Source organism: Phragmites australis, chromosome 23 (genome assembly GCF_958298935.1).
Source record: "Phragmites australis chromosome 23, lpPhrAust1.1, whole genome shotgun sequence".
Lineage (NCBI taxonomy): Eukaryota > Viridiplantae > Streptophyta > Magnoliopsida > Poales > Poaceae > Phragmites > Phragmites australis.
Window position 1 is genome coordinate 15,648,263 of NC_084943.1, and position 14,126 is coordinate 15,662,388.

Consider the following 14,126-nt stretch of genomic DNA (forward strand, 5'->3'; position numbering starts at 1 on the left):
GAAAATTATTCTTACTAATGACTTGTTGAACGACTGCAAATGAGAGATGCTGCAAACTACTATGCCATACTATTGTAGAGGGCTTTTTTTTTTAACACCGAAAGCATGCTTTCAAAGGGAAAGGGTAGAGACCCCTTCTACATTTGCCTCGAAGAAGTGTTTGCTTCGTCACTTGATCCTTGACAAGAAAACAACTGGGATGAAACTCAAGAAAGACTTGATTATCAGTAGTAAAATGATGAACTAAGATTAGGTTTTTATTTGTTTTAGGAACATGCAGTATATGTTCAGGTAAAGATCACGAGAAGGAGAAGGAACAACACTATGACCAACATGGCTAATATCCATACCTGTTCCACTGGCGGTGTGGATTTACTCATTGCCTATATACTTCTCCTTGACCTGCATCTGGTTCAGGTTGCTTGTGATGTGATCGGTGGCTCCAGTGTCAGAATACCAATTGGTATCTACACCATAATAGGAGGAGGTGGCCGCTACTGCACTCTTCTCATTAGGGATGTAATCTTCATCAAAGCGATGCCAACAATTTGATGTCGTGTGCCCTTCCTTGAAGCACACTTGACACTTGATGCGAGGGAAGTGCAAAGAAGTGTTGTTGACATTGGATCTGCTATGACCTCGGCCTCGCGGCCCCTTCCTCTTCCACATTGACCGCCACCACCGCGGCCTTGACCACAGGATGTGGCGTTCACAGATGATTAGGAGCCGCCTTGGAAGAGATCGCGTCGTTGTTCCAAGCTTAGAAGCTGAACATACACTCATTGATCGAGATTGGCTTGGCTCTAGCGAGAACAACAGAAACTATAGGGTTGTACTCCATATCAAGCCCAGTTAAAATGTACTAGACTAGCTCTTCATCATCTAGGGGCATACTCTCGTGTGAGAGATGAGAGTAAATAACTCATGAGTCGTTGATCATAAGTCACCCACTGGGCGTACTCTGGGTTTGGAACCTTGACGGTCTTGCTTTCCTTGTCCTTCTCATCAATCTCAATGGCCGGAGCTGGGACCAATCCATAGAGATACCCTTCAAGTTGTGCGCCTCTCACAGTAGGGAGGATTTGCACCTTCCACAAAAGGTAATTGGTCTTAGTCAGCTTCTCTGTCATGGGGAGCACCATGGGGCTCGACACAGAGAAGCCTGCTGACGATGAGCTCGCCATTAGATGTGTTTTTGGTGGAGGTCTAGCTCTGATATCATGTAAAAACAACCAGACTTTGTGGAAGCTTTCTCACCTCCCGTAGGAGGCCGCGTACATGTATTTATACAATCCAAGGACTGCCCTTGGTGTGGCTTACATGAGAAGGCATAATCCGAGATTGATGCATGGCCGATCATATTTATGGTACAGCAAAGATTAGTTACAAAGATTTTCTATAATAGCTATAGACAAGATCTAAACTAATTAGCCCAATCAATCTCGGTATGCATGCAGAGATATACATGATTGATATCTTATCAAACTCTAACATAAAGATCCGTTGTGGAAAACGATTTGTGGTTTTTTTTTACCTAAAGACTAAATTCCGAGCGTGCATGCTCTTGTCGTGCGGCATGCACGTTCGCATCAACTGTTCATTGAGCACCAGATGTTATTGGCTCAGTGTGCTGTTGCATGTATGGAGAAGAGAAAGATGATAAAATTGGTGACGTCATTCACATGCAACTCCATTTCAAAACTTAAAAAAACCATATTTTCCAAACCGAGCATCTAAATTAAAATCCGATTGCACCATTGTGTTTCATGTGATAAAAGCTTCAAAACTAGACCCCAATTGAGTATATTTCGATGACATTTTTTTCCAACATCAACTTCATATAAAAAAGTGCTTCCGAGTGCATGATAATTTGCTTACAATTTTCAAAAACTTACTTATGTGATTGATGGTTGATAAAGTGATTTTTTTCCAACATCAACTTCATATAAAAAGTGCTTCTGAGTGCATTATAATTTACTTACGATTTTTCAAAAAGTTGCTCATTACTTTATAAGAACTTGCTTATCCGACTGATGGTTGATGAAGTGAAGTACTGATGTGGGTGTTGTGAAAGAGTATGAATGAACATGTATTGAAATGGGGTAACTAACTGAGTTGCATAAGTGATTGTTTTTTAATGTTCTAATATATATAATTTTAGGAAACCACTTAAGTATTTTAATTGGATTAGTCTAGCAGTTTTTCAATTTTGTTTGTTCAAAAATTTACACCAAAATATAATCAAAATGGATCTCATTTTGTTGATAAAAATATAAGGACTATAACCATGCAAACGGATCAGAGATTAGATACACGGTTTAGAAAATATAAGCATTTGTATTTGATGAACTTCTGTTTTTCGTGTGTTTACACTTATCCTCTTCTTTATATGGAACACATGGGTATGATTTAATTTCACACGGTTCTATTTTTGCTTTTTGGATCATGTGATTTTGCTTATATATTTTGATAAATTTGCTTATATAGTAGGGGTAAAGGAAATAATAGATGAATTTTTATAAAGATTGTACTTGATTTTTGTCACACAATGATCGTGAGATAAAAAAATTAGTCTCTAAACACTAGATGTTAATTATTAAAAAATAGATATATGTGTTCAGATTAATTTTTGCTAAATACAGGCGTGCATGCTAAACAACTGTAGCATGCACGCCTGGAATTTAGCCATGTCCTTTTTTTATTATCGTAGACTTATACCCAAATATAACTATGAACTTTTTGTTGCTAAGCGTATCTTTGCTTACATATCGAGTTCGAGTGACTGCGGCAGGTAGTACCATTGCTAGATTAGTTTATACATCATGAATGCCTCACAGTGAGCAACATGAGACTTGGAACCATGGTATATAGAAATGAAACTATTCCACGTTGTGCTTCGTGTGTATAATTTCCTTGGCGGTGTTTTCAAGAAGGCGTGCTATTCAGTTTAGAAGTAGGTAGAATGAATTGGTATCTCAAATTTTGTTGTGTCAAGGGGTGGGATTACAAACTGAACTCACGAATATATGAATCGGATCCTGAACTTCATGCAGTTCTGTACTGTTATGTGGTACATTAATTGGATTTAGCTCTTTAGAGGACTTGCTGGCAAAGAAGAAAAGAAACATTCCGGCCTGTTTGTTCATCCCGGCCTCTTAGTTACTGCTTCATTTGAGACGCCAACAAGATCTATCCAAAATCCATTCAGTCTAAATATGGTGCAATCAATATAAAGGTTGGCAAAAATTCCAATTTGTCACATCTCTCTATTGTCAACGAAGAATAGTTTGTCAGTGTTGTTCCGATTTTTACATAGGAAGGAAGTCAGCTTGATTCAATAACATCGTTTTAGCAAGAACACTCCATAATTGTCTAAACTCACACCACATTTGCATGTTAAGGTTGCTACTCTAGGCTATCTACATTTACACTTCAATCTCACATCCATTATGCAATTACCTTATCTTCCAATTTGTCCTCTTTGTTAACTTTGTGATTGTCCATATGGTTTTCCTAAACAGTCATTTGCGCTATTTTTGTCATATCAAGTTAGGATGCCAATCCAAGAATTACAAAGCTTGGACATTTTTTTTGGTTCTATTCCGTTTTGGCTATACGATCTTTCATATGAGCCCAAAATGCTCTTTTTGGGTGGAGCCAACGTACAGTTCGTAAAGTTATAAGCCTCATAGGTTGCCAACTCGCCACCCCCTGGTTTAAGTTCCAATTTGGAGGCAAGGTTTAATCTTATCAGGAAAGCCCAAATAAAAAAAGAATCTGAATGTTTGACATTGACCATATTTTAAGCCCATAAGCTTAAAAAAAAGCTGAACAGGTCACCCATCTGACAAATCATAGTCTCAGTAACTATGCTGATCTGTATTTCATGTATCTGTATTTGCAATTGTTTGGTTACTCATGTTCTCTCAGAAATACCAATTGAGAATTTAGAAGCCTTTATACAAAGGTAATCTTGCTTCCTTAAAAACTTAATATTCCATGGCTTATTCTTTTCTCTGGGTCTATGACGCAAATAATAAAATCACCTTTGTCTTCATAAGATTCTGTCTTAAAATACATTTCTATCATTCAAGTGTTACTGATCCTGACCATTAATGCCTGCATCACTCATGGAATACTAGTTGTGCTTATGGGGAAGATTTTGCCTGCACTTGTTTCTTGTCCTTCTGACTTGTGCTAATCTTGTGTCTCTGGTCACATTGTCTCCTTCATGCGCATCATCTGAATGGTTCTACCCAGCTTTTGCATATAGAAATCAAGTTTCATACCATGAACAGCGCACATTTACTGATTGATATGATTGTGCAAATGGGAAGGAAACCATTGTTGTTGTGATGATCCTGTACCTATTAGTGTTACTGTTCTTCTAAAACATTATACCTGTTTTCGTTAGGTTGGAGAGATGAGGAAGGGATTACATCCTCAGATCAGTGGTTTCATATGTCACACAAAGTGGAAGGTTGATGAACATCATGATGACCAAGATTGGCCATACTGGCAAGGTGTATCATATGAGAGCGAAGCGGCAAATGGCTCAAAGCCTTGGCCAGATTGCGAAGTTCAAGCGCCGATATGAGCTGGAAACCGAGGAGAACAGTGGAAAGTAGGCAATTTTCTGGAAAGAGCTTGCTGTAGATGCTCATGCTCTGAAACCATCCGGTAAAATTGACAGACTGAAAGTTGTAGTGTTGGGATGTTGCTTCATGTAGGATGCTCCATGCGTTCAACTCAATAATATGGATTCTTATGCTTAGTATTTTGTAAAAGGAATAGCATAGCACATATATTCTGTGAAACTGAATTTATGACATAGCAGATACTTTGGGCTCCTTGTAGTGTGAAACTGTGAACATGTCATGGAAGGCATGTTAGGATATTTGTACTTGCAAAGTTGCCATATTGCCGATCAGGAGGTATGTGCCAAGTGATAACCAGAAGATAAGTGTAAAAGCCTAAATTGGAGAATTTTAAAACATTGTTTTATACAAAAGTAAAATGAGAACAATAAATAAAGCCTAAATAGGAGAATACACACATATACGTGTATACACAAAAGGTTTCTAGACTTGGTTTGCACATGTTTGAATTATATTGTTTGCATGGTTTGAATATATTTTGCTTTTTTTATAATGTATATTAAAAAATATATATATATAAAATAATATAGAGAAAACCAGGAGGGAATAGGAAAAAGAAAAAGAAAGGAGAATTCCTGTTAAAACCATACGCCAAACACCTTCTCTCCCCTTCCCTTCCTTTTCCCTCAGCCCAGACCGCGTCATTCCTTCCCACCTGGCCCGACCGCAGTTAACTAGCCCTTTTTCCCGTTCGGCCCGATCACACCCTCCCTCGCTCCCTCTGCGCACCTGGGCCGAGGACCTCTAAGTCGGCCCAGCCTCTCGCTCGCGTGCAAGCAACAGCAACCCAGCCACCCACGTTGCTCCCCCATCTCTCTGTTCGTGGGCCCCGCTATGCAGAATCGTCTCCCACCTCCAGACGAGTCCCCAACGCCCGCATCCGAACCATGGCGCCGAGGTTTGGAGTCAAATCGGAGAGGGATAAGGGAAGATGACCTCCTAGAAGAGCTCAACCGGGATCACGGACGTATGCGCAGTTGGTTTGAACCGAATCCTCGAGCCAGCCGCCGGGGACGTCACCAATCCGTGCGGATCGCTGTTTCTCATCTGAAAACATATCCAATCCGTGCGGATCGCTTGGGATCTCCTACCCTTTTCCCCAGGCCATAAAAGCAGACCTTGGCCTTGTAGACTCCCCTCCCTTCTTGATCTGTTCTTTCGATTGAGCCTCCTCGCACCTCCAGCACAGCCGTGAGCTCTCTTCTCCATCTCCATGGGAAGCGCCGCTACGCTCGATCTCCGCCTCCAAGGCCGCGCTGCCGGCACCGAAGGTCACCAGAGAATCGCAAGGTCGCGAGGAGACTGACTCCCCATGGCAATCTCGTTGGCCACTCGTCACCGGAGCAACTAACCCGACAAGCTCCGAGAGCATCTATGGCCGCTCATCGTCGCTGCGCTACCAGAGGACATCTCGGCGTTCGAAATTCGCCTAGGTGATCTTTTCGTCGCCCTCTCCCTCTTTTTCGTCGCTTGTCAGAGCCCTTGGACCACCAAAGCATAGTTCCGTCCGAATTCCGGCGAGTCGCCGCCGTCGGACAGGTCGTCGCCGTGCCGAAGAACCACACCGAGATGCGACACGCCCGGACCGTTGGATCATAAAGGACGGTTAGGATTAGAGGAAACATACCTCTTCGGTTAGGGGTAAGATCGGCCGTTAGATCAGCAGTTGGCGGTTCAGATTTCATGAGACCGAGTCAAGCCACGTCATCATCTTTTGCCACGTGTTAGCGCCGTATAGGTCTTCCATCCGACGTTGCCAGCCATGTCAGCACACAGTCAGCACATAATTCTTTTTTAGTTATTCTTGCTGACGTCATAATAAGAGATGGTGATGAAATAAATAGTGTTTTCACTTTAAACATATGTTAACCTCAGATATCAGTAAATAATGTATTGCTTCAATAAGTAAATGGGTAATAAATCTTTTTAATGTCTTTTCTTTAGAATATAAATAGTGAATAACTAAGTTTAATGTTTTCTTTAGATTAATAATCTCGACAAATATGTTTTCTATAATAAAATAATTTTTAAAATAGGATAAAATGTGAGAACAATTATAATAATTTTTTTATAATGCTATTTATTTCTATTTAATGTTTTATAAAGTTTTATAATCCAAATAAATGCTAATAAATACCAAAAAATTTCTAGAAAATTCTATAAAATCATAGATTGCTTTTAAAAATTCTAGAAAATTTTTAAAACACATAGTTTCACCTGTAGTTAATCTTTTTCTCCTATTTTAAATTTTTTAGAAGCCGTAGCTTATCAACCGTAGCTCCAATTTGATCTGTTCTTTCATCGGAATGTTCGAAAAAACGTGATCTTATGTGTGATGATATTTGTTGTGTGCTATTTGGTTATTTTGGATCTTGGGGTTTATGTGTTGCCTTCTGCTTATATTCACGAGTAGGTGTCAACATTTCGGAGAAGCTAGAAAGATTTTAAGACTAAGACTTTGCTGAAGACCCAACTAAGTATAGTAAAGGTAAGTTGTGTTCTTCAACATATTTATCCTAGTTTTAAAAATATTTTATTTTACAAATATCATGCTAATAATTTGTTGAGAATTTCAAGAGTTAGACTTTACGTACTTTTCCCTTATCATTCTTGTAGCCATGGTATAGTTTTAGGTTATAGAAAGGTAGTTGATGCTTAGCCTTACTTTGGGATGATGATCATGATAATGAATGAATGAATATGATAATGGTCCTGCACAACAATGATAAAAGATGATGGTATAATTTTTATACCATGGTATAGGGATTTGATCAATGGTTGATGAGACCAGTACATGATGTACTAATGAGTTGTGGTAGTTTTGCTCAAATCTAAGAACCGGTTCGTAGAGCGATCATTCTGACATAATAATACAACCATAAGCCTGGTATGAGACAGGTCTAACTGATTAATTTGCATACTCTCAGCGTTGTGTAGATCATCCGGTTGTGTCGAACGAAAGGGTGTACTTCCAAGGTTCCATTGGCGCAAGAAGAGGCTTTCGTTGTTGAGGTGTATTCACGCGGCGGTGAAACCTTAGCAGGTATGCATGTGTTGAGAGGGACATTGTAAAGGTTTTGAAGTGATTTTCTGGCTACACATCTCAGAAGTGTGTAAATGTCTAGCTAACACGGGCATAATGGAGATCATGACTTGTCGGTAAAGTGTATAAACTTTGCAGAGTTAAAACTGAATATTCAGTCACGCTCATGGTCAAGAGCAATGATGAACCCTTGCATGATTAGAATCTGATGGTTGTCAGTATGGTGAACTGCGATGGTGGGAACTATGGTTGAGGTGTTGGTCAATCGCGATGGTGGGAATTATGGTTGAGGTGGTTTTGGTAGTTGGTCAACCTTGGCGGTGGGAGCTATGTTTGAGGCGTTTGGTTGGTAAACCTTGGTGGTGAGAATCATAGTTGTGGTGGTCATATGGTGGTTAAGTTAAAATGGTTTGAATCTTAAGGTTAGATGTTTACTTACTGTTGTTCACTTAATTATTTACTCGTTTTTTAACTATTTTGAAATAAATGCTATTTTTTAGCAAAAGAGCCATATCAGCCTTATTATTGTTAAAGCCTTCATATGCATTATTTTCCTTACAACATACGAAGTACGATATGTGCTCACACTTGCTATCACCATACACACCCAATTGGGAAAGATTTTTGAAGACTTCAAGAAGGTGCATTCTAGGAAGGTGTTCTCTGTCGATTGCATGTGGAGTTATCAGTGCAGAAGAAGACTATTAGGATCCGTTGCAGTTTTAGATAGTTCTCGACCCTTGAATGTCTCTTTTGTAAGATGGATTATCGATTAAGGTGTGGGTATTGTAATGATTATCATTAATGAAGTCTCTATGTATTGGGATTGATTCTTGGGCCCAACATATAAATGGGATTTGTCGTTTTCTTGGACCGATCTCGACAATAAGCCATGTCAAAATTTTGTGATCCAAACTTTCTGGCAAAGCTACAAGCATATGAACTCTATTTTGCCTCTCGAATGGAAACATTCCTGAGGAGAAGCAGTTTTTGCAAAGAGTAAATTTCACAAAATCACACTTCTTCTTTGATGTGGCAACAATTTCGATGTAAGTAAATGGAAATGGAGTAAGCGTGTGGATCAGCGAGCAAACTTAGTCAATTGGACACAACAATCGTGTTTGGCAGTTCAATTTTCTGAACCATGGTAGAATTCATGCAGAAGATATGGCATATCTGATCGATCTCCACCGTCCACCCGAGTTGTCAAACGATCATCGTGCAAAGTTGGATTCGTTCCTCCTTCCAAAAAAAATATTTAATATCACATTATTTGCTTTACATACCTAAACATCTAATATTTGGCTTCCATAGGGATCGGTGGTGTTCTACGAGGGGGACTAAATTATGACACTTAAAAATTAATAGCTCCAAAAACTTTACAAGATAAACCTATCTCAATTTCTAACTAAATGTGCTCTAGGTTTATCTAGTGCGTCTACTCTATCGCTCCAGATGATTGCAACCTACTCTAGCAAAGTAAATTGCAAGTATGTAAATACGAAAATGTAAATAATGTAGAGAGACAAACTCGACACAAGGGATTTTTATCCTATGGTATCGATGGTACACAAGCCACTTCTAGTCCACGTTGGAGCTCCACAAAGGATATACTCCTGATCGCTAAGTCTCTTCTGGTCACGGCTCTTGAGCTACCAAGTCACCAAGACAAGGCCTCAAGCACGATGAGTCACCAAGCCACCAAGGCAAGGTCTCACCACTAATGTCTCTTCCGTCGTTCACTTGTACGTTGTCTTCACCTCAGAGCTTTTGTCACAAAGACAAGTGCATCTGCGTCCCCGCACAATCTTCTTGCCGTCGCTTCACACCAAGTCGGATGGTCAACAAGTTACCAGTGAGTCACCAAGAGTCCAAGGCGCCGGCGTACCTCTCGATACATAGCTGGATCACTCGTTGATCCACTCTCTAGGTTGCAGCACCTAGCAACACTTCTATCTAGGCCTATAAGCACTAATCACTCTCTCATGGTGTGCTTAATCGCCTTGAATGATCACTTTAAGCATTTTGATGGCTTGTATATCTTCTCAAGTGTGTATGAGCTTTCTCTGGACTCCAGCAGCTTCAAATGACTGAGTGGAGGGGAATTTATAGCCTCAACCCCACAGACTAGCCGTTGCTCCAATGGCTCAACTTTACTGTAAACACCGGACCATTCGGTGACTACAACATTAGCAACTAGCTGTTAGAACCCCACTCAAATACATTTTGAACATCGGATTGTCTGGTGTATCATTCACTTCCATCACCGGACTATCCTGTGTGTTGTTTTGCGCCAAGTCGATACACTTCTTCTTTGTACAATTAGTCCAGTGTGTAGACCCTCTAATCACTAGATCTTCTGGTGTGTTGATCTTCATCTTCTACTGATGCTTTGACATCTTGCTCAAAAGCACTTCGGTGTGTTTACTTCTTCATCACCAGATCATTCGGTGAGTTGAAATATTTCCTTCCCTCATTTGCACAGCTTCTGTTTAAATGCGTCGGTGCTCTTACTCTTCTAACACCGGACCATCCGGTGAGGTGATCCTCACCCTCTATCAAAAATACTCTGGTGTGTTCACCGGGGCATCACCGGACCTTCCGATTAGTGAAACTTCACTGAACTCCACTGACAAAATACTTCGGCGTTGCCAAAGTTTTTATCATCGGACCATCCGGTGAGTTCAATAGCCTCTAGATAAAATGCTCCAGTGAGTGCAAACTGCTCTACACTGGACTATCTGGTGAGAATAATTTCTCTGGGACTTCTCTAATTCAATCAAAGTTTGTCCCGGCTACGGTGGCTAATTTATTTATTGCATCCATAAGACATACTAATATATATTCTTGACAAACATGTTAGTCCCAATGACTATGTTGTCATTAACTGCCAAAATCACAATCATGATCTAATAGAGCTATTTTCACTATAATTATCTCATTATTTGCCTTCTATACCTAGACGTCTAATATTTGCCTTCCAAATATTCCATGTTCTTACCAACATTATATCTCCCTTTTTGCTACAATTTTCCTCAACATTATGTCTTCTTTTTGGTTGTGGCTGCCAAATAGATAGTTCTTCATTTTTCTCCATTGCCACTATCTCCTTTGATTGACCCATGCAAGAGTTTATTCACATTTATAAACCCAAGATGCATCCCCTTTGTCAACAATCGACCCGAAATAGTTCTTGCATCTTACTTGCTTGACTTGCATCTTGCTTTAGTCTCAAAATTCTCCCTCTTTTTCAACAATCTCAAAAAGGTTATAAACATATGTTGAACTCAATAGAAAATATTAAACATTAGAGTATTTGGTAGAGAGCTTCATAAAACCTGATCCATATGAATGATACCACTAATGAAGAATTATGAGGAATTGATATCAATTGAAAAGAAATACCAATTGTAAGGATAGGAGATATTGATATCAATTGAAAAGAACAAACAAGGATCATGATTCATGAAACTCACATGATATAATCTAAACCCCATATATGTGTGCATACATATAATAATACCATCTTGTGAATACTACTTGTAGAAATGTAGCAATATATGTACAACTAGACAATAAGTAGAGGTGTAAAGTTTAAGCCATATCATGCATGCATGTAGCTTAAATATAGAAATAAATTGACAATGATACCAATTGAAGCCTTTAAACATTGCATACCTCTGGGGACTTGTTGATCACTCTATGAGACTACAAAAGATATTACTTGAAACACATGCTAGTCTCAAAATAACAACCCATAGGATGTACTCCCCCTAAATGTGTGCACACATGTGAGGAACGGTCCAAATAATATTCTAATTAATCAATAAGTTGATCATTTACCTAATCATGACTGCAATGATTAATCATAATAACATTCCAGTAGTCCTGGTATGTGTTTTGTGCCTAAGATTAGAACACACACATTTTCAACATAGGTCATCACAACAAAGCTTAAGAAAGAGCGAGTAATTAACATATATTACATGTCATTAAGTCATTACATTGTGTAGTTATGCACGTCCCAAAACGCTAATTACGTAGTTAAACATGCATAATCATCATGGCACTATATTGTGCACGTTTATTTGTTAATTTAAGCTTAAATGTACTTCAAAAATACCTTGGATATAATTAAAGCAATTTAGAAAGGATTATGAAAAGAAAAGAAACGAAACACTAGGGTTTGCTTCGAGCGGTCTGACCAGGATTATATGCGGTCTGACCGCCCATAGCAACCACGTGGGCTTAGCATGTGGGCTTTCCGTGATTGGTAGCTCCCGCAGTCTGACCGCCACAGCGCAGAGCGTCCACTTAAGGAAATTGACCAATTCTCTCTCTCTCTCTCTCTCTCTCTCTCTCACTTCTCACTCTCATTCACTCTCTTCACCCAAACTGAGGGAGAGAAAGAAGAGGACGACCCCGACGACCGGATTTCGATGGAGGCCACTTCCCCAAGCTTCCCGAGAACTTCCCCGAGCTCATCTCCTTCATCCTCCTCACCGGAGATGTCTTCCACGTGAGTTCATAAACCTCAAGCTCGCGCACCACCCCGAAGCCTGATCTCCATATCGGAGCCTCCCCGGAATGGACCCCTCTGCTAGAAAGTTTTCCTACATCGAGGTGAGACACCCACAACCTTTGCCCCGTAATTCCCAAACTCTAGTTGGTCCCATTACCCATTAGGCCCAACCTTAACCCTAGACTAGAGCTTGTCCATGGTACTTTCCGAGTTTAGCTCAGTGAATGTCATCCAAATCACCCTAGTAGCACTCCAACTAGTCCTGTAGAGCATTTTGGTACCCTTCGTGGTCGAAGACAATGCCAGAGCCTTCGTCGGCGACCTCGCCAAGGTGACGCCAATAGGGTTCAGTGCTCAGACCGCCACTAGGGTCGGTCTAATCGCCAGCTGCCGGTTTGATCTCCATTATACCGTTGGTCTAAACACCGAGGCCCACATCTCTCTGCAGGCCGACGGTCTAACCGCCGCTCCACCAGCAGTCTGACCGCTAGCTATTCAAAGCTTTATGCACTTAAGTTGTCTTATCTGAGGTTCAAACCTTTTCTAACCTGGATTGTTTAGCGTTCCTTTGCAAATATTTTCGAAACATGACACCTTATTATTGTTATATGAGCATGCATCATGTGCACACTTTTTCGTCATTTATTTATTTATGTGATGCATTCTTGGTTTATTTAGAGAGTGTCGCACCAACGGTTCGAGTGAGTGAAGGCAACGCCGAACTTCCGGAGTTCTATGAGTGTTGCGCACGTAGCGTCAGGCAAGTGCCGGAGTAGCAAGGCAAGCATCTAAGCATACTCAACCCAGTACTTTAGATCGATTGTATATAATATGATAAATTATGCTTTATGTATGTTTGCATGATTAATGTTCCAGAGTCAGGTGATATGGGTATAACCTATGTTGATGCATTATTTCTATCTTGATCTGGTTGATGATCCTTATCCTTCTAGCCTAGGTATAATCATAAGAATGTCTTACTTAAAAATGATATGAGATGCTTAGCAATGCATAGGTCTTCGATAGAAGTTGAGCGGTGAAATGTTCCATCGTTCGCGAGCTATAGGGTCAATTATTGTTCACAGTGATGATAACAATATGGATTGTATGAGAGTGAGGATGAGACGAGACATGGGCGGTGCAAGTGGTTAGTTCTAGGTACGAGAAAGTGGATAGTCCTGGTATGTATTTTGTGCCCAAGATCTGAACACACGCCTTTCCATCATAGGTCATCACAACAAAGCTTAAGAGAGAGCGAGTGATTAACATATTTTACATGTCATTAAGTCATTACATTGCGTAGTTATGCACATCCCAAAATGCTAATTACGTAGTTAAGCATATATAATCATCATGGCATTATGTTGTGCATATTTATTTGTTAATATAAGCTTAAATGTACTTCAAAAATACCTTGGATATAATTAAAGCCATTTAGGAAGGAGGAGGAAAAGAAAAGAAAGGAAACACTATGTTTTTCTTCCAGCGGTCTGACCAGGATTGTCCGTAGTCTGACCGCCAGAAGCAACCACATGGGCTTAGCACGTGGGCTTTCCGTGGTATGACTTGTAGCTCCTGCGGTTTGACTGCCACAGCGTAGAGCGTCCACTTAAGAAAATCGACCAAATCACTCTCTCTCTCTCTCTCTCTCTCTCTCTCTCTCACTCACTTCTCGCTCTCTTCACCTAAACTGAGGGAGAGAAGGAAGAGGACGACCCCGATGACCGGATTTCGATGAAGGACACTTCCCCAAGCTTCTCGAGGACTTCCCCAAGCTCATACCTTTCATCCTCTTCGCTAGTCTTCCACGTGAGTTCATCCACCTCAAACTTGCGCACCACCCTGGAGTCTGATCTCCAAATCGGAGCCTCCCCGGAGTAGACCCCTTCGCCAGAAAGTTTCC

At 40.4% G+C, this 14,126-nt stretch overlaps 1 pseudogene; it reads right to left on the bottom strand.

Annotated features, from left to right (window-relative positions):
* Window positions 1-759: 759 nt before the first annotated feature.
* On the bottom strand, window positions 760-889 carry LOC133906847 (small nucleolar RNA Z247; annotated as a pseudogene).
* Between the last annotated feature and the right edge of the window lie 13,237 nt (window positions 890-14,126).